The 27,182-nt window shown below is 43.1% G+C and overlaps 1 protein-coding gene across 4 annotated transcripts in view; it reads right to left on the bottom strand.

Annotated features, from left to right (window-relative positions):
* Positions 1-27,182, bottom strand: part of LOC106572161 (kazrin) — a 235,850-nt gene that overhangs the window by 80,547 nt on the left and 128,121 nt on the right. The window lies entirely within an intron of this gene.

Below are 27,182 nucleotides of genomic sequence, written 5' to 3' on the forward strand. Positions count from 1 at the left end.
TTGGGATATCCTCTCTGGGCTAGGCGGGACGAATTCGTCCCACCTACGTAACAGCCACTTGAAGCCTGTGGCGCGATTTTCAAAACCTTAAAAATCCTATTACTTCAATTTCTCAAACATATGACTATTTTACAGCTATTTAAAGACAAGACTCTCGTTAATCTAACCACACTGTCCGATTTCAAAAAGGCTTTACAACGAAAGCAGAACATTAGATTATGTCAGCAGAGTACCCAGCCAGAAATAATCAGACACCCATTTTTCAAGCTAGCATATAATGTCACAAAAACCCAGAAGACAGCTAAATGCAGCACTCACCTTTGATGATCTTCATCAGATGACAACCCTAGGACATTATGTTATACAATACATGCATGTTTTGTTCAATCAAGTTCATATTTATATCAAAAACCAGCTTTTTACATTAGCATGTGACGTTCAGAACTAGCATACCCCCCGCAAACTTCCGGGGAATTCGCTAACATTTTACTAAATTACTCACGATAAACATTCACAAAAAGCATAACAATTATTTTAAGAATTATAGATACAGACCTCCTCTATGCACTCGATATGTCCGATTTTAAAATAGCTTTTTGGTGAAAGCACATTTTGCAATTTTCTAAGTACATAGCCCAGGCATCACGGGCTAGCTATTTAGACACCCGGCAAGTTTAGCACTCACCATAATCATATTTACTATTATAAAAGTTTGATTACCTTTTGTTGTCTTCGTCAGAATGCACTCCCAGGACTGCTACTTCAATAACAAATGTTGGTTTGGTCCAAAATAATCCATCGTTATATCCGAATAGCGGCGTTTTGTTCGTGCGTTCCAGACACTATCCGAAATAGTAAAGAAGGGTCGCGCGCATGGCGCAATTCGTGACAAAAAAATTCTAAATATTCCATTACCGTACTTCGAAGCATGTCAACCGCTGTTTAAAATCAATTTTTATGGCATTTTTCTCGTAAAAAAACGATAATATTCCGACCGGGAATCTCCTTTTCGGCAAACAGAGGAAAAAATCACAAAGGCAGGGGCGGTCAGGTCACGCGCCTAAGCCCAGAGTCCCTTGATCGGCCACTTGAGAAAGGCGATAATGTGTTTCAGCCTGGGGCTGGGATGACGACATTCAGGTTTTTCCAGGGCTCTGAGCGCCTATGGACGACGTAGGAAGTGTCACGTTAGAGCAGAGATCCTTAGTAAAAGATAGAGATGGAAAAGAAGTTCAAGAAATGGTCAGACAGGCCACTTCCTGTAAAGGAATCTCTCAGGTTTTGACCTGCCATTTGAGTTCTGTTATACTCACAGACACCATTCAAACAGTTTTAGAAACTTTAGGGTGTTTTCTATCCATATGTAATAAGTATATGCATATTCTAGTTACTGGGTAGGAGTGGTAACCAGATTAAATCGGTATGTTTTTTATCCAGCCGTGTCAATACTGGCCCCCTAGCCCTAACAGGATATGTATACCGAGTATGTCCACATCCCTGTCAGAACATTTTACTGGTAAACTACACAGTAATGTAAAAGTTATATTTTTGGGGGGATCCAACACGTAATACTTATCATAATTTGGCTTTAATCCAGATAGGTTAGAAAAAGTATCTCGATCGTCTATGAGGCTGTGGAGGGATCCAAATTGTGGCTCAGCGCACAATGGCACCTTTGTTTTTAAGCCCTGGATTTCTAACCCCTTGATATTATTGTTGGATCTGATTTTAACAGCTAACATTTCGATGGCAAAAATAAATAGATATGCCGATAGTGGACAACCTTGTTTCACTCCTCTTGACAGTTTTAAACTTTCTGAGAAGCAGCCATTATTTACTATTTTAGACCTAGGGTTACTATACATGACTTTAACCCATTTTATGAGATATATATAGATATATAAACTCCAGTCATACTTTATCTAAGGCCTTTTCAAAGTCAGCTATGAATGCCAAGCCTGGTTTCCCAGATTTTTCATTGCGTTCTACCAGTACTTATACGTAGTCTTATATTATCTCCAATGTATCGTCCATGTCAAAAACCTGTCTAATTAGAATGAATAAAATCCGACAATATCTTTTTAATTATATGCGCTAAGCATTTTGCTAGGATTTTTGCATCACAACATTGAAGTGTAAGAGGCCTCCAATTTATTAAATGGACTGGATCTTTATGGTGTCAGAGGAAGGCCCTAAAAATTGTCAAAGACCCCAGCTACCCCAGTCATAGACTGTTCTCTCTACTACCGCATGGCAATCAGTACTGGAGTGCCAAGTCTAGGACAAAAAGGCTTCTCAACAGTTTTTACCCCCAAGCCATAAGACTCCGGAACAGGTAATCAAATGGCTACCCGGACTATCTGTATTGTGTGCCCCCCAACCCCTCTTTTACGCTGCTGCTACTCTCTGTTTATCATATATGCACAGTCACTTTAACTATACATTCTTGTACATATATACATACTACCTCAATTGGCCCGACCAACCAGTGCTCCCGCATATTGGCTAACCGGGCTATCTGCATTGTGTCCCGCCACCCACCACCCGCCAACCCCTATTTACCCTACTGCTACTCTCTTTTCATCATATATGCATAGTCACTTTAACCATATCTACATGTACATACTACCTCAATCAGCCTGACTAACCGGTGTCTGTATGTAGCCTCGCTACTGTCATGACGTTGGCCTCTTTTGGTACAGGGAGGACAGTTGACCCCCTCCCCTTTGTACCATTTCCCAACCTACCTTCCCCCCACCCAGTCCCTGTGTGAAGGAGTGGTAAAATTCCAGGAGAGTCTCTGGCCACATGGCCCATAGAGAGACACAGGAAATTCTTCCAACTCACAGAATTGGGGAGCCAAGCGACATTTGTGTTCTGGAGAAGGTATGGAAGATTGGTGAAGAATCCAGCTACGAACTGGTCCTCTTGGTACAATTTTGTGATACTCAGAAGAGACAATATAGCCATATTACCATAAAACTGTTTATATAATAGCCTCAGCTTGAGACTTGCATCATAATGGTTGTATAGAATGTATTAATAAGGATAAAGCTTGTATAATACATTGAGATGCTATGTACTGATGTTAATGTGATAGAATTGTATTTATGTAACCAAGTCTAACTCAGTCATAGGCACGTCCCCAGGGACACATACAGGACCAGGCGTCATTTGACAAGCCTGTTCAAGGGTTACTATAAAACCCACCCTGATTTACATTTCTTTAGACCAGGCCTCCACTCCATGGCCAATAGGTTTTACCATCCAATTCCTCTACTGAAAGTGAACTACACCACGTGGTTAACTTTTAGACTATCGAGACCGACAGAATAAGAACAAGTCTTTGATATTAATTATTAGTCTGCAGCTAAGTCAATTATATCATCGAACGCGAAGACCAACGAAACATCCATTCTATGACGACATTAATGAATGTCGCTCTGAAAGATCCATTCTAACCGAGAGAGAGAGAGAGAACGCGGACAAAACTCCCCAACAGAACAGAACTCTCCAACAAGAATCAGAACGACACACTGAGCGTAAATATATATTGATTGCAATTGTTCCCGAATGAGTGAGCCTTCAATTGTCAATTGTTAATATTAATGAACTCTGTAGGTGTGCATCCTCAGCTGACTTTTATGATCCATTGTTCAACAGGCCGACCTGCCTGTTTAGCCCATTAGGGCACATTACGCTACCAATCCTTTGTGACGATAATTACTGTTTGTATGTTTTCTGTTAATTACTTAGTGTAGTAAATAAATGATTTTAAGACAATTGATGTATGGATGATTTTAGTAAAGACTGGGTTCGTGCAGATACAACAATTTACGACGTTTGGAATGAGACTGAACACGAGGTAAAATACACCATTTAAACCAGAAGATAATCGGCCTATACTATAATAGAATATAATATTATAGTATAGTAAAGTTATATTAGGAAAATTATAGCTTTGTAATCTGAATATTCTCCTTGGTGCCCCGATCTCCTAGTTAATTACAATTAAACGATTAATCAGTTTAATCGCGTGATAATAATTACAGGGAGTTAATTGATAAACATGTCTTCAGTTTAATGGTACCCCAAAGACACGACACTACTTTTATAGCCTCGCTACTGTTTTTCGCTGTCTTTTTACTGTTGTTTTTATTTCTTTACTTACCTATTGTTCACCTAATACCTTTTTTTGCACTATTGGTTAGAGCCTGTAAGTAAGCATTTCACTATAAGGTCTACACCTGTTGTATTCGGCGCACGTGACAAATAAACTTTGATTTGATTAGATTAGAGTGTCCAGTTTGAGAAACAGATCAAATCAAATATATTTATATAGCCCTTCTTACATCAGCTGATATCTCAAAGTGCTGTACAGAAACCCAGCCTAAAACCCCAAACAGCAAGCAATGCAGGTGTAGAAGCACGGTGGCTAGGAAAAACTCCCTAGAAAGGCCAAAACCTAGGAAGAAACCTAGAGAGGAACCAGGCTATGAGGGGTGGCCAGTCCTCTTCTGGCTGTGCCGGGTGGAGGTTATAACAGCACATGGCCTAGATGTTCAAATGTTCATAAATGACCAGCATGGTCAAATAATAATAATCATAGTAGTTGTCGAGGGTGCAACAGATGCCTCACAAGTCCTCAACTGGCAGCTTCATTAAATAGTACACGCAAAACACCAGTCTCAACCTCAACAGTGAAGAGGTGACTCTGGGATGCGGGCCTTCTAGTTCCTCTGTCCAGTGTCTGTGTTCTTTTGCCCTTCTTAATCTTTTCTTTTTGTTGGCCAGTCTGAGACATGGCTTTTTCTTTGCAACTCTGCCTAGAAGGCCAGCATCCCGGAGTCACCTCTTTCAAAAACAAAGGCATTTCTAAGTGACCCCAAACTTTTGAATGGTTGTGTAAATCTTACTAGGTCAGGAAGGGAACTTATCTTTCATATTAGTGAGAAATAATCTTTCAAATAAAAAATACACACTTCTGTAGAAGGTTTTTACAGATCCATAAGGCTGTGTGCCTCTAGCCGACAAAATACACCTCCGCTACTCTTACGGTGTTTGAGCCAGTGTTTTGAGCATGCTAGATAGTTAATTAGCACAGGTGGTCATCTCTGTCTTCCGTCAGACATGGCAGATCTGCTGCTAGCTCCGAAGAAACTTTGCAGTATTTTGTTTGTTTTTATTTCTTACATTATTAGTCCAGAACGTTTTTTTGTGTTATTTTTTGTGATATCCAAAATAACTTTTGGATATCAGAGCAACGGTAACTCACCAGCATTAAACCAGGATTACGACTTTCCCGAATTGGATCCCTGTGTTCGTACCCCCCAGGGCAATTGAACTTATCCTTGGGGCTTCTCATAGACAACGTCGGCGGAGGAGAGGTATTCGGAGTGGACTTGTAGTCCGACTCAGGAGGTGTGTACACCATCCACCGCTTCCAAGTATATTACTCGCTAGTGTTCAGTCTCTGGACAATACAGTAGATGACATCAGGGCGAGGATGTCCTTCCGGAGAGACATCAGGGACTGTTACATACTCTGTTTAACAGAATCATGGCTCTCTCCGAGTATTGTCCCCGTCCATACACCCAACTGGGTTCTCAGTGCATCGTGCAGACAAGAATAAAGAAATCTCCGGGAAGAAGAAAGGCGGGAGTGTATGTTTCATGATTAACTACTCATGGTGTGATTGTGATAACGTACAGAAGCTCAAGGCCTTTTGTTCACCCAACCTAGAATTCCTCACAATCAAATGCATTAGCTCCCAAGAGAATTCTCTTCAGTTATAGTCACAGCCGTGTATATTCCCCTCAAGCCGATACCACGACGGCCCTCAAGGAACTACACTGGACTTTGTGCAAACTGGAAACCACATATCCTGAGGACGCATTTATTGTAGCTGGGGATTTAACAAAGCAAATTTTTAGGAAAACGCTACCGAAGTTCTATCAACACATTGACTGTAGCATTCGTGCTGCTAAAACACTCGACCGCTGCTACTCCAATTTCCAAGATGCCTACAAGGCCCTCCCCCTCCCTTCCTTCGGCAAATCAAATCATGACTCCATTTTGCTCATTCCTTCCTATAGGCAGAAACTCAAACAGGAAGTGCTCATGCTAAGGTCTATTCAACGCTGGTCTGACCAATCGGGATCCATGCTTCAAGATTGTTTTGATCACGCGGACTGGGATATGTTCCAGGTAGCCTCAGAGAATAACATTGTATACACTGACACGGTGACTGAGTTAATCAGGAAGTGTACAGTGGATGTTGTTCCCACTGTAACTATTAACCTGTTGGGGGTAGGGGGCAGTATTTACACGGCCGGATAAAAAAACGTACCCGATTTAATCTGGTGATTACTACTGCCCAGAAACTAGAATATGCATATAATTATTGGCTTTGGATAGAAAACACCCTAAAGTTTCTAAAACTGTTTGAATGGTGTCTGTGAGTATAACAGAACTCATATGGCAGGCAAAAACCTGAGAAGATTCCTTACAGGAAGTGCCCTCTCTGACCATTCCTTGAGCATCTTGTCTCTGTTTATTGAAGACTGAGGATCTTTGCTGTAACGTGACACTTCCTACGGCTCCCATAGGCTCTCAGAGCCCAGGAAAAAGCTGAATGATGTCGAGGCAGCCCCAGGCTGAAACACATTAGCGCTTTTGGCAAGTGGCCGATCAGAGGACAATGGGCTTAGGCGTGTGCACGAGTCGACCCCATGCTTTATTTTCTTTTGTCTTTTTACCTAAACGCAGATTCCCGGTCGGAATATTATCGCTTTTTTACGAGAAAAATGGCATAAGAATTGATTTTAAACGGTTGACATGCTTCGAAGTACGGTAATTGAATATTTAGAATTTTTGTCACGAAACGCGTTGTGCGCGTCACCCTTCTTTACCCTTTCGGATAGTGTCTTGAACGCACGAACAAAACGCCGCTATTTGGATATAACTATGGATTATTTTGAACCAAACCAACATTTGTTATTGAAGTAGAAGTCCTGGGAGTGCATTCTGACGAAGAACAGCAAAGGTAATAACATTTTTCTTTAGTAAATCTGACTTTGGTGAGGGCTAAACTTGGTGGGTGTGTAAATAGCTAGCCCTGTGATGCCGGGCTATCTACTCAGAATTATGCAAAATGTGCTTTCACCGAAAAGCTATTTTAAAATCGGACATAGCGAGTGCATAGAGGAGTTCTGTATCTATAATTCTTAAAATAATTGTTATGTTTTTTGTGAACGTTTATCGTGAGTAATTTAGTAAATTCACCGGAAGTTTGCGGGGGGTATGCTAGTTCTGAACGTCACATGCTAATGTAAAAAGCTGGTTTTTGATATAAATATGAACTTGATTGAACAAAACATGCATGTATTGTATAACATAATGTCCTAAGATTGTCATCTGATGAAGATCATCAAAGGTTAGTGCTGCATTTAGCTGTGATTTGGGTTTATGTGACATTATATGCTAGCTTGAAAAATGGGTGTCTGATTATTTCTGGCTGGGTACTCTGCTGACATAATCTAATGTTTTGCTTTCGTTGTAAAGCCTTTTTGAAATCGGACAGTGTGGTTAGATTAACGAGAGTCTTGTCTTTAAAATGGTGTAAAATAGTCATATGTTTGAGAAATTGAAGTAATAGCATTTCTAAGGTATTTGAATAACGCGCCACAGGATTCCACTGGCTGTTACGTAGGTGGGACGAAATCGTCCCACTGGCCCTAGAGAAGTTAACCTATATAAGACACTTGTATGTACCTAGATGTTTAATATCCATAATATTTACGATTATTTAATTGAATTGCGCGCCCTCCAATTTCACTGGATGTTGTCGACAGGTGTCCCGCTGACGGGACGCCTAGCCCTAAGGTTTACATACTGCTTTACTCATTTCATATGTATATACTGTATTCTATTCTACTGTATTTTAGTCAATGCCACTCTGGCATTGCTCGTCCTGATATTTATATATGTCACACCCTGATCTGTTTCACCTGTCTTTGTGATTGTCTCCACCCCATTCCAGGTGTCGCCCATCTTCCCCATTATCCCCTGTGTATTTATACCTGTGTTCTCTGTTTGTCTGTTGCCAGTTCGTCTTGTTTGTCAAGTCTATCAGCGATTTTGTTCTCAGCTCCTGCTTTTCCCAGTCTCTCTTTTTCTCGCCCTCCTGATTTTGACCCTTGCCTGTCCTGACTCTGAGCACTCCTGCCTGACCACTCTGCCTGCCCCTGACCCTGAGCCTGCCTGCCGATCTGTACCTTTGCCCCACCTCTGGATTATTGACCTCTGTCTACCCTGACCCTGAGCCTGCCTGCCGTCTGGTACCGTTGTCCCACCTCTGGTTGACTGACCCCTGCCTGCCTTGACCTATTGCCTGCCCCTGCTGGATTATTAAACCATTGTTAATTCAACGTGTCTGCATCTGGGTCTTACCTTCATGCCTGATAATATATTTCTTAACTCCATTCTTTTACTTTAGATGTGTGTATATTGTTGTGATTTGTTAGATATTACTGCACTGTTGGAGCTAGGAACACAAGCATTTCGCTACACCCGCAATAATATCTCTATGTGTATGTGACCAATAAAATTTGATTTGTAAACAAGCACTGTAACATGGAGATATAGCAGTGTTGGAACACTAACCCTAACCATATAAAGGTGTGTAGTAATTTAAACTTTTGAAAAGTGATATGAAAGATGCGCTCCTTATGTTTCCTAAAACGTACCGAAAGTGACGCATGTTAATGTTCAGAACGAGCGTCAATACCTTCATGTATAGATGCTAAAGGTAGTTAAAGTCTATGAAGGGCCTAGTCTACCAGCTGCCAGTGTGCCAGCTGCTACTGCTAGTGCCACTGAATGAATTTAAAATATCGATGGGAGACTCTGTTACAGAGGAGTGTAAATTATTTTTTAGGCTGGATCATGTTCTTGTATTGTATTGTTGTATGTTTTAATTCTGTAATGTATTGATTGTTGTTGCCTTCTTGGCCAGGTCTCCCTTGAAAAAGAGACTCTGGGTCTCAATGGGCTTTTCCTGGTTAAATAAAAGGTTAAATGAACAAATAATACGGCTCTAATATACACACACACACACAGGTGATGCTGTTCACATAATGGCCAATATTGGACACAAGTGTGCTCAGCTAGGCGACTTTGGATCAATATGAAGCAGTGAGCCTTAAGAGATGTACACTCACAAATCTACAGTAGATTAGTAGTTCAACAACAGAAATTATAGAGGACATCACTAAAGGATTTACACAGGATAGCTTATTCAAACAGTAATGAAATACTATACAGACTAGCTGAACATGTGTAGTCCCCCATTCACACACAGTACAGTCCCACCAATAGACATCCATTGCTTTTTTTCATACTGCCAACATGTGTGTCAGCAACACTGCATCCAGCCTCCACAGAACGTTGGCCATTTGAGACCCTTTCGATGCAGGCATCTCAGCACCGCTATAAAGGAGGCCCAAACCAAATAAACTGTTGTAGTGTGTTGTTGTCTGTGCATAATGGACAAAGTGAGGAAATTGAATACTGCCGGCTGAAAGGGGGTGGGGGGTTTGTTCAGCCTTGCTATCCCCAACACCTCGCCCCGCCAAGCACAGCTGATATGCTACTGATTAAAGTGGAATTCATTGGAACAAATACCTGCTTTCTGGGGGACTGGGGGAGTTGGGAGGGGATGCTCTGTGCTGATTTTACTCTGTGATAATGCCCTAGGGGGCTGAGGAGATATGGAGGAGGAATGCTAAGGCCCAGGATGTCAGACCAGTAGAGACTACCTGGAGAAGAAACACACATTTTAGTTGTCCATTGCAAAACGTTTTAAGTTGCGTGCCCTGAACACAAACCGGTTGTATTATGGCTACGGGGTAGCCATAATACAAGTAGGTCATCCTGGAAAGTGGACAGGACATACAGTGCATTCGGAAAGTATTCAGACCCCTTGACCTTTTCCACATTTTGTTACGTTACAGCCTTATTCTAAAATGGATTAAATTGTTATGTTTCCTCAACAATCTACACATAATACCCCATAATGACAAAGCAAAAACATGTTTTGAATTTTTTGCAAAAAACCCCCCTGAAATATTACATTTACATTAGTATTCAGACCCTTTACTCAGTACTTTGTGGAAGCACCTTTGGCAGTGATTACAGCCTCAAGTCTTCTTGGGTATGACGCTACAAGCTTGGCACACCTGTATTTGGGGAGTTTCTCCCATTCTTCTCTGCAGATCCTCTCAAGCTGTGTCAGGTTGGATGGGGAGCGTTGCCGCACAGTTATTTCCCGGTCTCTCCAGAGATGTTCGAACGAGTTAATGTCCAGGCTCTGGCTGGACCACTCAAGGACATTCAGATACTTGTCCCAAAGCCACTCCTTGCATTGTCTTGGCTGTGTGCTTGGGGTTGTTGTCCTGTTGGAAGGTGAACCTTCACCCCAGTTTGAGGTCCTGAGCGCTTTGGAGGAGGTTTTCATCAAGGATCTCTCTGTACTTTGCTCCGTTCATCTTTCCCCTCAATCCTGACTAGTCTCCCAGTCCCTGCCGCTGAAAAACATCCCCACAGCACGATGCTGCCAGCGGTGTCTGCTTTCCTCCAGATGTGATGCTTGGCATTCAGGCCAAGGAGTTCAATCTTGGATTCATTAGACCAGAGAATCTTGTTTCTAATGGTCTGAGAGTCCTTTAGGTGACTTTGGCAAACTCAAAGCAGGCTGTCATGTGGTTTTTACTGAATAGTGGCTTCCGTCAGGCCACTCTACCATAAAGGCCTGATTGGTAGACTGCTGCAGAGATGGTTGTCCTTCTGGAAGGTTCTGCCATCTCCACAAAGGAACCCTAGAGCTCTGTCAGAGTGACCATCGGGTTCTTGGTCACCTGCCTCTCCAAGGCCTTTCTCCCCCGATTGCTCATTTTGGCCGGGCCAGCCAGCCAGCTCTAGAAATAGTCTTAGTGGTTCCAAACATCTTCCATTTAAGAATGATAGATGCCACTGTGTTCTTGGGGACCTTCAATGCTGCAGAAATGTTTTGGTACCCTTTCCCAGATCTGTGCCTTGACACAATCCTGTGTCGGAGCTCTACGGTCAATTCATTCGACCTCATGGCTTGGTTTTTACTGTGGGACCTTATATAGACAGGAGTGTGCCTTTCTAAATCATGTCCAATATATTGAATTTACGACAGGTGGACCCAATCAAGTTGTAGAAACATCTCAAGGATGATCAATGGAAACAGGATGCACGTGAGCTCAATGTCGAGTCTCATAGCAAAGGGTGTGAATATTTATGTAAATAAGGTATTTCTATAAAAAAATATATATATATATATATATATATATATATATATATATATATATATATATTCGTTTTGTCATTATTCGGTATTGTGTGTAGATTGATGATGGAAAAAAATATGTAATACATTTTACAGTAAGGCTATGTTGTTACAAAATGTAGAAAAAGGGAATAAATTTCCGAATGCACTGTATCAATATGAAGATTTAGCTTTAGGTTTTGTGATTTATATGAACTATAAATGACCACAGTCGCTGCAAATTGTGTCACATCAGCCATTTTTAAAGCTTCAGAAACCTGTTGAGGAGAGATAAAATAACTACCTAAAACACAGAGGACGAGAGTGGGGTAAGTTGGGCCATTTAGTTCATTCAGCAAAACTCCGTCAAGGGAAATATAGTACTGGTTCTAACAGAGATATCTACATATATTTCAGGATCTTGTGTATCCCAGGAAAGAAATAATCATGTAAACATTACAGTTTTGAAAACATAGCTTGTCCCAAAAAGTGGTCTCTTGGCACAACTTACCCTGGGTATGGAGTAAGTTGAGCTGCGGGACAGGGTCAGTTAATAAATCGAATAGACATTTCTGTACTGAATGAAATATTACCACAACTTTTTTAAAACCATGTCTATCTTTATTATTTAAATAACCATAATTTTTTTCATCCCGTTCCACTGTTCCGACCAGCAAAATAAAGTTCTTAACTGGTTTCAAACCCAAAAAATGGTTTATATAGTTCATTTCTGTTCCTTTTAAACCTCTGAAATATTTTTTTTATATACAGTGCCTTGCGAAAGTATTCGGCCCCCTTGAACTTTTCGACCTTTTGCCACATTTCAGGCTTCAAACATAAAGATATAAAACTGTAATTTTTTGTGAAGAATCAACAACAAGTGGGACACAATCATGAAGTGGAACGAAATTTATTGGATATTTCAAACTGTTTTAACAAATAAAAAACTGAAAAATTGGTCGTGCAAAATTATTCAGCCCCCTTAAGTTAATACTTTGTAGCGCCACCTTTTGCTGCGATTACAGCTGTAAGTCGCTTGGGGTATGTCTCTATCAGTTTTGCACATCGAGAGACTGACATTTTTGCCCATTCCTCCTTGCAAAACAGCTCGAGCTCAGTGAGGTTGGATGGAGAGCGTTTGTGAACAGCAGTTTTCAGTTCGTTCCACAAATTCTCGATTGGATTCAGGTCTGGACTTTGACTTGGCCATTCTAACACCTGGATATGTTTATTTGTGAACCATTCCATTGTAGATTTTGCTTTATGTTTTGGATCATTGTCTTGTTGGAAGACAAATCTCCGTCCCAGTCTCAGGTCTTTTGCAGACTCCATCAGGTTTTCTTCCAGAATGGTCCTGTATTTGGCTCCATCCATCTTCCCATCAATTTTTTTTTTATATTTTATTTTAGCATTTTCCAATTAAGAACATTCAAAACAAAAGTGAAAATATGTTAGACAACAAAGGACAAAGTGACGGTAACAGACGAGCGTAATAAAAAATAAAAATTATATATACGGGCATACATAATACATAAAAAACATACATGATACATAAATCATAATAAAATAAATATTAATAATAATAATGAGACATTGATTCATATGGTCACCTGCTGTAAGCTACATATTATACATTACGTGTGAAACATTATATAAGAATTATATAGAGATTCAATCAATGTGGTGTGGGGGAGATTCTCCATATAGTCAATAAAAGGTTGCCAAATTCTGTAAAATGTCTTTAACTTATTCCTCAAGCAGTAAGTGATTTTCTCCAGTGGGATACAACTATTAACTTCCGATAGCCACATTGCCACTGGTAGGGGGGAATCCGATTTCCATTTCAAGGCAATACATTTCTTGGCAATCGCTAGCAATATTTCTGTTAGCTTTATAGTATGACTTTGCCTAAGATTGGTGTTAGTATAGTTACCCAGTAGGCAGACCTCGGGGTCTAAAGGGAATGCAACCCCGTGGATTGAGGATATGGTATCGCATACCCCCTGCCAGAAACCATGTAGTTTTGAACACTGCCAAGTGGAATGGAGGAATGTTCCTTCATCTGAGCCACATCTAAAACATAGGGAGGAGATATCAGGATTGAACTTGTGCAGTCTAGATGGGGTGATATAGAGCTGATGGAGGAAATTAAACTGGATCAATCTGTATCTGGAGTTCAATGTGGATGTAACACCATCCCTGCATAGGTCACTCCATAGGCCCTCATCAAGATCAATACCCAGATCTTTTTCCCATCTAAGTCGGGGTTTATCTAGCTCAGGCAGTGTTAGTACTGACATTAGAGCATCGTAAACACGGGAAATGGTCTTGAGTAGTGGTTGGTCTGCATGGCAGAATTGTTCAATAGGTGACATCTTAGGTAGGTTCCATTGTCCCTTGAGAGTCACCCTAATAAAGTCTCGTAGTTGTAGGTAGCTAAAGAAGTCCCTGTTAGACAAGTGGTATTTCTGTTTCAGCTGTTCAAAAGACATAAGAACTCCCTCCTCATAACAGTGTTCCAGAAGAGTGATCCCCTTATCAGACCATGGTCTAAAGTTACTATTCTGGAAAAACATAGGGATCAATCTATTGTTCCATAAAGGGGTTTTAGGGGAGAGAAATCCCCCTCGTCCGAACAGCTCATGCAGTTTACACCATGCCAGGACAGAATGTATGATTAAAGGGTTGTCTGTGATGGTTTTTATAGATTTTCTGTCCCATTTGTAAAACAATTCTGCCCCCGTGTCCTCATTCATCTCAAGCTTTTCAATGTTCAACCATGAGGGGGAGGGACCATTGTCAAACCTCTGAGCCAGAAACTTAGACTGAGCAGCCCAGTAGTACATTCTAAAATTGGGGAGGTTTAAGCCCCCTTGACCGTAATCCAGGGTCAGTTTGTCCAGGCTAACCCTCGGGGTTTTGCCATGCCAGATAAACCGTCTGGTCAGCTTGTCAAGAGAGGAAAAGAATGCTGCGGGCACAGGGATAGGGAGAGATTGAAACAAATATAGAAATCTGGGCAGGATATTCATTTTAATCACATTGATTCTACCCAGTAGGGTGAGAGGCAAGTCCATCCACCTACACAGGTCACCCTCCACCTTCTGCAACAAGCCAGCCAGATTGAGTTTATAGAGGTTGTTCAGGTTACCATCCACCATTATGCCCAAATATGTGAAGCCCAGAGGCGACCATCGAAAAGGAAACTTGTGCTTGATGGTATGATGGTCAAAGACAGACAGCGGTAAGATTTCGCTTTTATCGAAGTTAACCTTATATCCAGAGAAAGAGCTATAACACTGTAGTAGGATCTGCAAGTGAGAGAGGGAGTGTTCTGGGTTTGTTAGAAATAAGATAAGGTCGTCCGCAAAGAGTGATAGTTTATGGGTATGGGGGCCCACCTCAAAGCCATGTATGTCAGGGCACGATCTAATAGCCTCAGCCAACGGTTCGATGGCGAGGGCAAAGAGGTGGGGGCTAATTGGGCAACCTTGTCTGTTCCCCCTATAGAGAGGGTGTCACAGTTGTTGTCGGTAGAAATGGAGGACCAAAACGCAGCAGGTACGTGAATGCTCATCTTGATTTTTAATTAATCTCAAAAATGAACATACAAAATAACAAAACACAAAAAACGAACACTCGACAAATAAACAGTCTGGTAAGGCACAAGGCTATACACAGAATAATCACCCACAAATCACACATACAAACACACCCTAATATATGGGACTCTCAATCAAAGGCAGATAGACAACACCTGCCTTCAACTGAGAGTCCCAACCCCAATCAACCAAACATAGAAACACACAACCTAGACTAACCATAGAATTAACTAAACATAAACCAAAACCCGGAATTACTAAATCAAACACCCTTTACACAAACACACCACCCCGAACCACATAAAACAAATACCCCCTGCCACGCCCTGACCAAACTACAAAACAATTAACCTTATATACTGGCCAGGACGTGACAGTACCCCCCCCTTAAAGGTGCTACCCCAGAAGCACCTTAACAAATAACCCCAAGCAACACCAAAAAAAAATTCCCCTTTTCTAAAGGGAGGGAAGGGAGGGTGGCTGCCGTCAACGACGGCACTGTGCTACACCCCCCCTCCCCAACCCACCTATTTCTGGAGGTGGCTCTGGCTCCGGCCGTTCCAGGCTGTCGGGCCACTCTGGCATCGCCGAGGGGCAGTCGGACCAGTCTGGCAATTCGGGAGAGTCTGGGCAGTCTGGCAATTCGGGAGAGTCTGGGCAGTCTGGCAATTCGGGAGAGTCTGGGCAGTCTGGCAATTCGGGACAGTCTAGGCAGTCTGGCAATTCGGGACAGTCTGGGCAGTCTGGCAATTCGGGACAGTCTGGGCAGTCTGGCAATTCGGGACAGTCTGGGCAGTCTGGCCACTCGGGCCACTCCGGCAGTTCAGGGCAGTCTGGCCACTCCGGCAGTTCGGGGCAGTCTGGCCACTCCGGCAGTTCGGGGCAGTCTGGCCACTCCGGCAATTCGGGACAGTCTGGGCAGTCTGGCAATTCGGGACAGTCTGGGCAGTCTGGCAATTCGGGACAGTCTGGGCAGTCTGGCAATTCGGGACAGTCTGGGCAGTCTGGCAATTCGGGACACTCCGGGCAGTTCTGGCCACTCGGGCCACTCCGGCAGTTCAGGGCAGTCTGGCCACTCCGGCAGTTCAGGGCAGTCTGGCCACTCCGGCAGTTCAGGGCAGTCTGGCCACTCCGGCAGTTCAGGGCAGTCTGGCCACTCCGGCAGTTCAGCGCAGTCTGGCCACTCCGGCAGTTCAGCGCAGTCTGGCCACTCCGGCAGTTCAGCGCAGTCTGGCCACTCCGGCAGTTCAGCGCAGTCTGGCCACTCCGGCAGTTCAGCGCAGTCTGGCCACTCCGGCAGTTCAGCGCAGTCTGGCCACTCCGGCAGTTCAGCGCAGTCTGGCCACTCCGGCAGTTCAGCGCAGTCTGGCCACTCCGGCAGTTCAGCGCAGTCTGGCCACTCCGGCAGTTCAGCGCAGTCTGACCACTCCGGCAGTTCAGCGCAGTCTGACCTCTCTGGCGACTGTTGACTGGCGGGCAGCTCTGGCGACTGTTGACTGGCGGGCAGCTCTGACGACTGTTGACTGGCGGGCAGCTCTGACGACTGTTGACTGGCGGGCAGCTCTGACGACTGTTGACTGGCGGGCAGCTCTGACGATGACTGTTGACTGGCGGGCAGCTCTGACGATGACTGTTGACTGGCGGGCAGCTCTGACGATGACTGTTGACTGGCGGGCAGCTCTGACGATGACTGTTGACTGGCGGGCAGCTCTAACGATGACTGTTGACTGGCGGGCAGCTCTGACGATGACTGTTGACTGGCGGGCAGCTCTGACGATGACTGTTGACTGGCGGGCAGCTCTGATGAAGACTGTTGACTGGCGGGCAGCTCTGATGAAGACTGTTGACTGGCGGGCAGCTCTGATGAAGACTGTTGACTGGCGAGGCTGGGTTGACGCACTTGTAGCCTGGTGCGTGGTGCTGGTACTGGGCTTACCAGATTATGTACACGCACCTCCAGGCTAGTGCGGGGAGCGGGAACAGGACGAGTCGGACTGGGTTGACGCACTTCCGGGTCCGCACGAGAGACAGGAGCTGGAAACCCAGGGCTATGGAGGCGCACAGCCGGTCTAGATCTTACCTCCTGCACAACCCGCCTTGGCTGGATGGAACTAGTAGCCCTGTACGAGCGGGGTGCTCGTACAGGGCAGACTGGGCTGTGCAGGGGCCTGATGGTAGCCGTGCGTAGAGCGGGAGTTGGGTAGCCTGGTCCTCGGAGGCGTACCGGCGACCAGATGCGCTGCGCAGGCATCCACCTACCAGGCTGGATGCCCGCTCTAGCACGGCACCTGCGAGGGGCTGGAATAACGCGCACCGGACTGTGCGTGCGTATGGGTGAGATAGTGCGCTCCTCAGCGAAACATAGCGCTCTCCACCCCATACGCTCCTCCATATAACCACGAGTAGCTGGCTTCCGGCTCTTCTTACGCCTAGCCAAACTACCCGTGTGCCCCCCCCCAACATTTTCTTGAGGGTGCCTCTCGTGCTTCTCCTTCAGCGCGTACTTGGCCTCGTACCACCGCCTCTCTGCCTTGGCTGCCTCAATTTCCCACTGCGGGCGTCGATAATCCCCAGCCTGGTGCCAAGGTCCGGCCCCGTCCAGAACTTCCTCCCAAGTCCACTTCTCCCGCCAGTCCAACTCGAACTCCGTCTGCTCCTTCCTCTGCTGCTTGGTCCTTTGGTGGTGGGTGATTCTGTCACAGTTGTTGTCGGTAGAAATGGAGGACCAAAACGCAGCAGGTACGTGAATGCTCATCTTGATTTTTAATGAATCTCAAAAATGAACATACAAAATAACAAAACACAAAAAACGAACACTCGACAAATAAACAGTCTGGTAAGGCACAAGGCTATACACAGAATAATCACCCACAAATCACACATACAAACACACCCTAATATATGGGACTCTCAATCAAAGGCAGATAGACAACACCTGCCTTCAACTGAGAGTCCCAACCCCAATCAACCAAACATAGAAACACACAACCTAGACTAACCATAGAATTAACTAAACATAAACCAAAACCCGGAATTACTAAATCAAACACCCTTTACACAAACACACCACCCCGAACCACATAAAACAAATACCCCCTGCCACGCCCTGACCAAACTACAAAACAATTAACCTTATATACTGGCCAGGACGTGACAGAGGGAAAGAGGAGGAAGTAATCCCATTGGTAGCAATCCTAGCTTTAGGAGATTTGTAGAGTGATTTTATCAAATTTACAAAAACGGTACCTAAACCAAACTTTTCCAAGACGCGAAAGAGGTATGGCCATTCAACCCTATCAAAGGCCTTTTCAGCGTCGAGGGAGACTGCGACACTAGGTATTTTGTTTTTGTTAGCAAGGTGAATTATATCAAAGAACCTTCTGAGATTATTGGAGGACAGTCTATTAATTATGAAGCCAGTCTGATCTGGGTTGACCAACAGGGGAAGACATGACTCCAGTCTCTTAGATAGCATCTTGGTGACCAGTTTACAATCAGTGTTAAGGAGAGAGATTGGTCTATAGGAGGCGCACTTTAGCGGGTTTTTCCCTTTCTTGTGGATTACAGTAATCACTGCTTGAGAGAAAGACTCTGGAAAGCAGTTGTCTTCCCCGGCTTTTTTAAGTACCTCCATGAGGTAGGGGACCAACAGCTCCCTAAATTCTTTATAGAACTCTGGAGGGAAGCCATCCTCCCCAGGAGATTTATTAGAAGGTAAGGATTTAATGGCTTCCACCAATTCAGGAACAGAGAAGTTTTCACTCAGGTGCTCTCTGTCTTCCTCTGACAGGCATGGGAGGTTGAGAGAGGAGAGAAAGGAGTCGATCTCCGACAGATCATCGCTTGATTGGGAAGTGTAGAGGTCTTCATAGTATTTCTTAAAGGTATTATTAATTTAGGTAGGGTCGAAAGATATCTCATTAGTAAGGGTTTCTATAGCATTAATTGTCCTCTTACTTTCCTCTGCTTTCAGTTGCCATGCCAGTACTTTGTGAGCTTTCTCTCCAAGCTCGTAATAACGCTGTTTTGATTTAGTGATGGCCCTCTCAGCTTGATATGTGTTCAGAATATTATATTTCAGTTTTTTATTTACCAAAAGCCTATATAGATCTTTAGTCGGGCCTCTTTGGTAGGTTTTCTCCAGCTCAGAGATTTCAGATTCAAGGACATTCAGTTCCGCACCGTATTTTCTCTTCAACCCTTAGGTATAGGAAATGATCTGTCCCCTTAGATAGGCTTTCAATGTGTCCCAAAGAATGAAACTGTCAGGAGCGGAGGGTTTGTTTGTCAAAGTAAAAATATTGATCTGCTCTTTGATAAATGCACAAAATTCTGGTTGCTTTAGGAGTGTAGGATTTAGTCTCCATCTATATGCTCCGTTTACCTTGTTAGGAATGGAGATTGATAATACCAGAGGAGAATGGTCGCTAAGCAATCTGGGGAGATACTCGATATCTAACACTCTATGAAACAGTTGGGTCGATAGTAAAAAGTTATCTATGCGTGTGTGTGTCTTGTGTGGGTGTGAATAAAAAGAGTAGTCCCTATCCTGTGGGTGCAACTGTCTCCAGATGTCTAGTAAATTAAGATCTTTCATGAATGACATGGTGAGCTTGGCGGCTTTGGTAAGAAGGGAGGGTTTATCCGAGGACCTATCAAGGACTGTATCTAAACAAAAATTTAGATCTCCTCCAACCAGTAGCCATCCTGGTGGTGCTTGAGCGACCTGAAGGAAGACATTCTGTATAAACATATGGTCATCGAAGTTAGGCGCATAAATATTCAGCAGGGTCCAAGACTCTGAAATCATATGCCCCTGCACCAAAACAAACCTGCCCGAGGGATCAGAGATGGTGTTGTTGACGCAGAAGGGGATGTGTCTACTTATCAAAATTGCAGTTCCTCTTGCTTTGGAGTTAAAAGAGGACGCAAAAACTTGTCCTACCCATTCCCTCTTCAATTTCTTGTGTTCGCTGGCTGTAAGATGTGTTTCTTGTAGAAACACAATATCGGCCTTTAATTTGTTAAGGTATGTATAGACTCTTTTCCTTTTAATCGGGCTGTTAAGGCCTTTTACGTTGAATGTGACATACTTTAGTGGATTTAGCATAGGTTGGGTTTGAAATATGTAACCGAATGGAAATCTCTCATATGTAAATAGTCAGGAAATGTTTCAACTTTGGTTTGAACACAGAAGTGACCTATGTGCCTCTTTAGGAAGGAAACAACAATAAACATGGAAAAAAAGGGGAAAAAAACCCCACCCACCCCGATTGTCAGACTAGAACAACAATCCCAACAATCAAACATGAATACACTTGTAGAGATACGTTGCTGCTCGCTTTCCACCTTACTCTTACTAGCTAAACCTTGGCGTAAACTAAAACCTGCGAGCTCTCTAAATTGAAAACAAACGTTGTGAATAAGCATTTATGGCTGAATAATTACTGCCCACGGTAAGGGCTGCTTGAGTCTCTTTTCGGGAGAGGAGAAACATAAATGGGGGGAAAGCGGTGGGCCTAAACCCACTTATTGCTTCGTCCAGTGGATATTGACTAAACCAAAATATAGTCTCCTGTAAATGTAATAGAACTCACCCCGGGGAAAAACGGTTAGTTGAAAATGTACAAATCAATTATAGCGACCGGATAGCGGGGTAGACGGATCCGATATCAGCAGATCAGTCCAGATAAGAGAAAACAAACAGATTGGATCTTATCCCCCAGAGAGACCGTTTTTCAGTCGCGGTTCAGTTCTTTGAGAAAAGTGAATACTTCTCCCGGTGTGTTGAAGATATGGCATCGGCCTTTGTACTGAACTTTCATCCGCGCAGGGTGGATGAGGTAGCCGGTGATGTTCTTCTCCTTCAGTGCTTTGGCGGCAGGTCTGAACTGCTTGCGACGTCTGGCGAGATCGGCACTCATGTCCGGGAAAAGGCTGACCCTCTTGCCATCGAAGGTGATGTCCCCTTTGGCTCTTGCGAGTTGCAGTATCTTCTCTCTGTCTTGGAAACGGAGGAACCTGACCAGAACGGCACGTGGGGGCTCCTCTGGCCGGGGTTTCGGCGCTGATGTTCTGTGGGCGCGTTCGATTTCCAGCGGCTTGGTGAAGTTGATTATGCCTAGGACATCCGAGATCCATTGAGTGAAGAAGCGGACCGGGTCACGGCCCTCGCTGTCCTCTTTCAATCCCACCACACGGATATTACTGCGTCTGCTCTGGTTCTCCATCTGGTCTACTTTGTTTTTGAGGTAGGCATTATCCTTCTGCAGTTCTATCAGAACCTGGTCATGTCGAGCGACGGTGTCCTCAACTGTGCTAATGCGCATCTCGGCCTCAGTCGTTCTCAGAAGGAGATCATTCATGGAGGATTTCAGGTCGTCGATGGAAGAATGGAGTTCAGCCGATTTCTTGTCAATTTTCATAGAAAGACCTTTGTTACCATCCTGAATTTCCCGGAGGAGAGTAGCCAGCATGTCTTGCGAGGCTGCCGAGAGCAATAGTCTGGAACCGTCGTCTGAGATATGAGGGCTAATGCTAAACTTGCTAGCTGTGGCGTTATCGTTGTCTTGGGATTCAACGACGTTTTGGTCGTCCTTCTTGCCTCTCGGTCGGAGGTCCATGGCTCTTTGGGAAGGTAAGTATTTGACAATTTATCAGCCGATGTTAGAATATTGTTTCAACGTTGTTATTTAGGTAATAATAGGATAAATTTCAAGAGCTCGGTTTGTCAACGTCTGTTCAGCTCCGCGGCATCACGTGTCTCCCCTTCCCATCAATTTTAACCATCTTCCCTGCCCCTGCTGAAGAAAAGCAGGCCCAAACCATGATGCTGCCACCACCATGTTTGACAGTGGGGATGTTGTGTTCAGGGTGATGAGCTGTGTTGCTTTTACGCCAAACATAACGTTTTGCATTGTTGCCAAAAAGTTCGATTTTGGTTTCAACTGACCAGAGCACCTTCTTCCACATGTTTGGTGTGTCTCCCAGGTGGCTAGTGGCAAACTTTAAACAACACTTTTTATGGATATCTTTAAGAAATGGCTTTCTTCTTGACACTCTTCCATAAAGGCCAGATTTGTGCAGTATACGACTGATTGTTGTCCTATGGACAGAGTCTTCCACCTCAGCTGTAGATCTCTGCAGTTCATCCAGAGTGATCATGGGCCTCTTGGCTGCATCTCTGATCAGTCTTCTCCTTGTATGAGCTGAAAGTTTAGAGGGACGGCCGGGTCTTCGTAGATTTGCAGTGGTCTGATATTCCTTCCATTTCAATATTATCGCTTGCACAGTGCTCCTTGGGATGTTTAAAGCTTGGGAAATATTTTTGTATCCAAATCCGGCTTTAATCTTCTCCACAACAGTATCTCGGACCTGCCTGGTGTGTTCCTTGTTCTTCATGATGCTCTCTGCGCTTTAAACGGACCTCTGAGACTATCACAGAGCAGGTGCATTTATACGGAGACTTGATTACACACAGGTGGATTCTATTTATCAGCTGAATAATTTTGCACGGCCGATTTTTCAGTTTTTTATTTATTAAAAAAGTTTGAAATATTCAATAAATTTCGTTCCACTTCATAATTGTGTCCCACTTGTTGTTGATTCTTCACAAAAAATGACAGTTTTGTATCTTTATGTTTGAAGCCTGAAATGTGGCAAAAGGTCGAAAAGTTCAAGGGGGCCGAATACTTTCGCAAGGCACTGTATCTACCTAGCTTGACATTAAATTACTTCACCAACCAGTGCGGATAGAGCAGCTTGCTATGGAGCGAGCAAGCTATAGTTGTTTACATGTATTGGATAGACATTGTTGGCATGAGATGCGACTGAAATTTTGCGGGTGGGGAAAGTGCGAGAGAGGGTAGAGGATGGAGCTTGGCTTGAACTGCTGGGCATCTTATGATGACATGCATTATCTGAATTAGGCCCACAGAATTATACCTACAGAGGAGCGCCTTCTATGACGAAACTTTGAAAAGTATTTGAACTTCTGAGAGTTGGCTTATTGTTGGACCAAAGCTAACTAGCTGACAAACTTGTGTGTGCAGAGCGACAGCAGAATTAAAATGAAAACATGTCTTTCCTTTTTGTAGGTAATAAATCCATTGTGAAACATGATAACTATTGTATCTTTAACTAACATTGACGAAGTGAATCCATTCTTCTCTAATAAAAAAATCTCTCTTAGTGGTTACACTAATTGCACTGTCTGTCTACATAACCTGGTTCAAGTATTCATGACATTACCCTGAGGAAGGCACAGTGATGCCGAAATGTTGGTAAATACCCATTAAATTGCTGGGAGATTATACAAGGAGTGTGCGACTTTCTTTATTTTGATAGTCAGGCCCGGACACTCATGAAAATGGATTGCTAATCAAGTCTGCTGGGCATACTAATTGAAAGGCATTTAGTTGGCATGCGCCTGCAATTTACACTGCATTAAAAGGGCATCAGAATGTGCATCGGCGACAACGGGAGAACAGTGAGCATTCTCTTCAGGAAGCACTGGGCTCAGCACCAGTGAACAATGCCCAAGGCCTGTGTCTGGAGTAGAGGTCGGCCGATTATGATTTTTCAACGCCGATACTGATACCGATTATTGGAGGGCCAAACGGCCGATACTGATTACTCGGACGATTTTTTTATTTTATTTATTTGTAATAATGACAATTACAACAATACTGAATGAACACTTATTTTAACTTAATATAATACATCAATAAAATCAATTTAGCCTCAAATAAATAATGAAACATGTTCTATTTGGTTTAAATAATGCAAAAACAAAGTGTTGGAGAAAAAAGTAAAAGTGCAATATGTGCCATGTAAAAAAGCTAACGTTTAAGTGCCTTGCCCAGTACATGAGAACATATGAAAGCTGGTGGTTCCTTTTAACATGAGTCTTCAATATTCTCAGGTAAGAAGTTTTAGGTTGTAGTTATTATAGGAATTATAGGACTATTTCTCTCTATACGATTTGTATTTCATATACCTTTGACTATTGGATGTTCTTATATGCACTTTAGTATTGCCAGTGTAACAGTATAGCTTCCGTCCCTCTCCTCGCTCCTACCTGGGCTCGAACCAGGAACACATCGACAACAGCCACCCTCGAAGCAGCGTTACCCATGCAGAGCAAGGGGAACAACTACTCCAAGTCTCAGAGCGAGTGACGTTTGAAACGCTATTAGCGCGCACCCGCTAACTAACTAGCCATTTCACATCGGTTACACCAGCCTAATCTTGGGAGTTGATAGGCTTGAAGTCATAAACAGCGCAATGCTTGAAGAATTGCGAAGAGCTGCTGGCAAAATGCACAAAAGTGCTGTTTGAATGAATGCTTACGAGCCTGCTGGTGCCTACCACCGCTCAGTCAGACTGCTCTATCAAATCATAGACTTAATTATAATATAATAAACACACAGAAATACGAGCCTTAGGTCATTAATATGGTCGAATCCGGAAACTATCATCTCGAAAAAAAAACGTTTTTTCTTTCAGTGAAATACGGAACCGTTCCGTATTTTATCTAATGGGTAGCATCCCTAAGTCTAAATATTCCTGTTACATTGAACAACCTTCGCAACGAGCCAGGCGGCCCAAACTGTTGCATATACCCTGACTCTGCGTGCAGTAAACGCAAGAGAAGTGACACAATTTCACCTGGTTAATATTGCCTGCTAACCTGGATTTCTTTTAGCTCAATATGCAGGTTTAAAAATATATACTTGTGTATTGATTTTAAGAAAGACATTGATGTTTATGGTTAGGTACACGTTGGAGCAATGACAGTCCTTTTTCGCGAATGCGCACCGCATCGATAATATGCAACGCAGGACAGGCTAGATAAACTAGTAATATCATCAACCATGTGTAGTTAACTAGTGATTATGATTGATTGATTGATTGTTTTTTATAAGATAAGTTTAATGCTAGCTAGCAACTTACCTTGGCTTCTTACTGCATTCGCGTAACAGGCAGGCTCCTCGTGGAGTGCAATGTAAAGCAGGTGGTTAGAGCGTTGGACTAGTTAACCGTAAGGTTGCAAGATTGAATCCCCAAGCTGACAAGGTAAAAATCTGTCGTTCTGCCCCTGAACAAGGCAGTTTAACCCACCGTTCCTAGGCCATCATTGAAACTAAGAATGTGTTCTTAACTGACGTGCCTAGTTAAATAAAGGTGTGTTAAAAAAAATATATATAATACTTTATTTTTAAAACGGGAAATTGGTGTCCAAAAATACCGATTACCGATTGTTATGAAAACTTGAAATCGGCTCTAATTAATCGGCCATTCTGATTAATCAGTCGACCTCTAGTCTGGAGTGTGGCTGGATACATAGACCATGTGGGTTAGCAATAGCTACTGCTAACAACATGCATTTTCTTACACAACATTGCGGGTTTATGCTAGCTACTGATATTTCCATACACAACCTGGTGGGGTTACGCTAGCTACTGATAACATTTCCATACACAACCTGGTGGGGTTGTGCCCAATACTGCTAACAACATGCATTTTCATACAACCTTGTGGGGTTATGTTAGCTACTGCTAACATGTACAATCACAATGGGATGTGGTGGCTCAAGACATAAAATAGACATGTTGTCATACTGTAGTAGGCCAACAAAATACATTTGACTGCTTACTTGTGTGCAAATGTGTGTGCAGGTGGTGTCTTCACTGTAATCTATGCACTCTGTATTCACATTGAAGTGTCTCCAATTATGTCAGATACAATTTTGACCTCAATGAGCACATCTACACTATAGAGGTCAGATATGAAATGAGCCTCTCTCCCCTCAGTATGTAAATATATGTAAATTTCTACATTCATTTGAAAACTGTGGCGTGGTTACTATACTAACGGGTGCTCTCACACTGTTGAGTGCTGTTGAGGCACACTTGGGTGCAGTGGCTGGGATGGAGAGAAGAATGATACAGCATTTCCCTGTCCTTGCCCATCTGTAAGGTCAGGCTACGTACCAATTACACACACACACAAACACACACACAAACTTGCAAGCAGGCACACACATACACGCACGCACACAATCTTTTGTAGACCTAGAGGTGATGAGCTGAGAGCACAGTCCCTTAAATGAAAATCAATGCAAGCAGCCAATCTGTTTTACTGCAAAGTCTGTTTACACAATGACTTTACAGGACAGTAGCACTGCCAAGCCCTGCCAAGAAGATGTCAACTGAATCTCATTGTGTGTGCGTGTGTGTGTGTGTGTGTGTGTGTGTGTGTGTGTGTGCGTGTGACTCTAAGCATTTGTGTGTGTATGTAAATGCCCTATGTACATAGCCATTGAACATTAGTCACTTTAATTATGTTTACATACTGTTATACCTACTTCATATGTACAGTTGAAGTCAGAAGTTTACATACACCTTAGCCAAAAACATTTAAACTCAGTTTTTCACAATTCCTGAAATGTAATCCTAGTAAATATTCCCTGTTTTAGGCCAGTTAGGATCACCACTTTATTTTAAGAATGTGAAATGTCAGAATAATAGTAGAGAGAATGATTTATTTCAGCTTTCAGCTTCCCACAATAAGTTGGGTGAATTTAGGTCAGGTTTGGTCAGGTAACTGAGTCAGGTTTGTAGGCCTCCTTGCTCGCACACACTTTTTCTGTTCTACCCACACATTTTCTATAGGATTGAGGTCAGGGCTTTGTGATGGCCACTCCAATACCTTGACTTTGTTGTCATTAAGCCATTTTGACACAACTTTGGAAGTATGCTTGGGGTCATTGTTCATATGAAAAACCCACAGCAATGTTCCAACATGTATTGGAAAGCCTTCACAGAAGAGTGGAGGCTATTATAGCAGCAAAGGGGGGAACAACTTCATATTAACGCCCATGATTTTGGAATAAGATGTTCGATGAGCAGGTGTCCACATACTTTTGGTCATGTAGTGTATATACAGTATCTTCGGAAAGTATTCAGACCCCTCGACTTTTTCAACATTTTATTTTGTTACTGCCGTATTCTAAAATGGATTAAATAAATAAAAATCCTTAGCAATCTACACACAATACACCATAACAAAAAAGCAAAAACGGGTTTTTAATTTTTTCCTGCACCCAAAAAATTAAATAAATACCTTATTTACATTAGTATGAAGACCCTTTGCTATGAGACTCAAAATGGATCTCAGGTGCATCCTGTTTCCATTGATCATCCTTGAGATGTTTCTACAACTTG

Source organism: Salmo salar, chromosome ssa15 (assembly GCF_905237065.1).
Source record: "Salmo salar chromosome ssa15, Ssal_v3.1, whole genome shotgun sequence".
Taxonomy (NCBI): domain Eukaryota; kingdom Metazoa; phylum Chordata; class Actinopteri; order Salmoniformes; family Salmonidae; genus Salmo; species Salmo salar.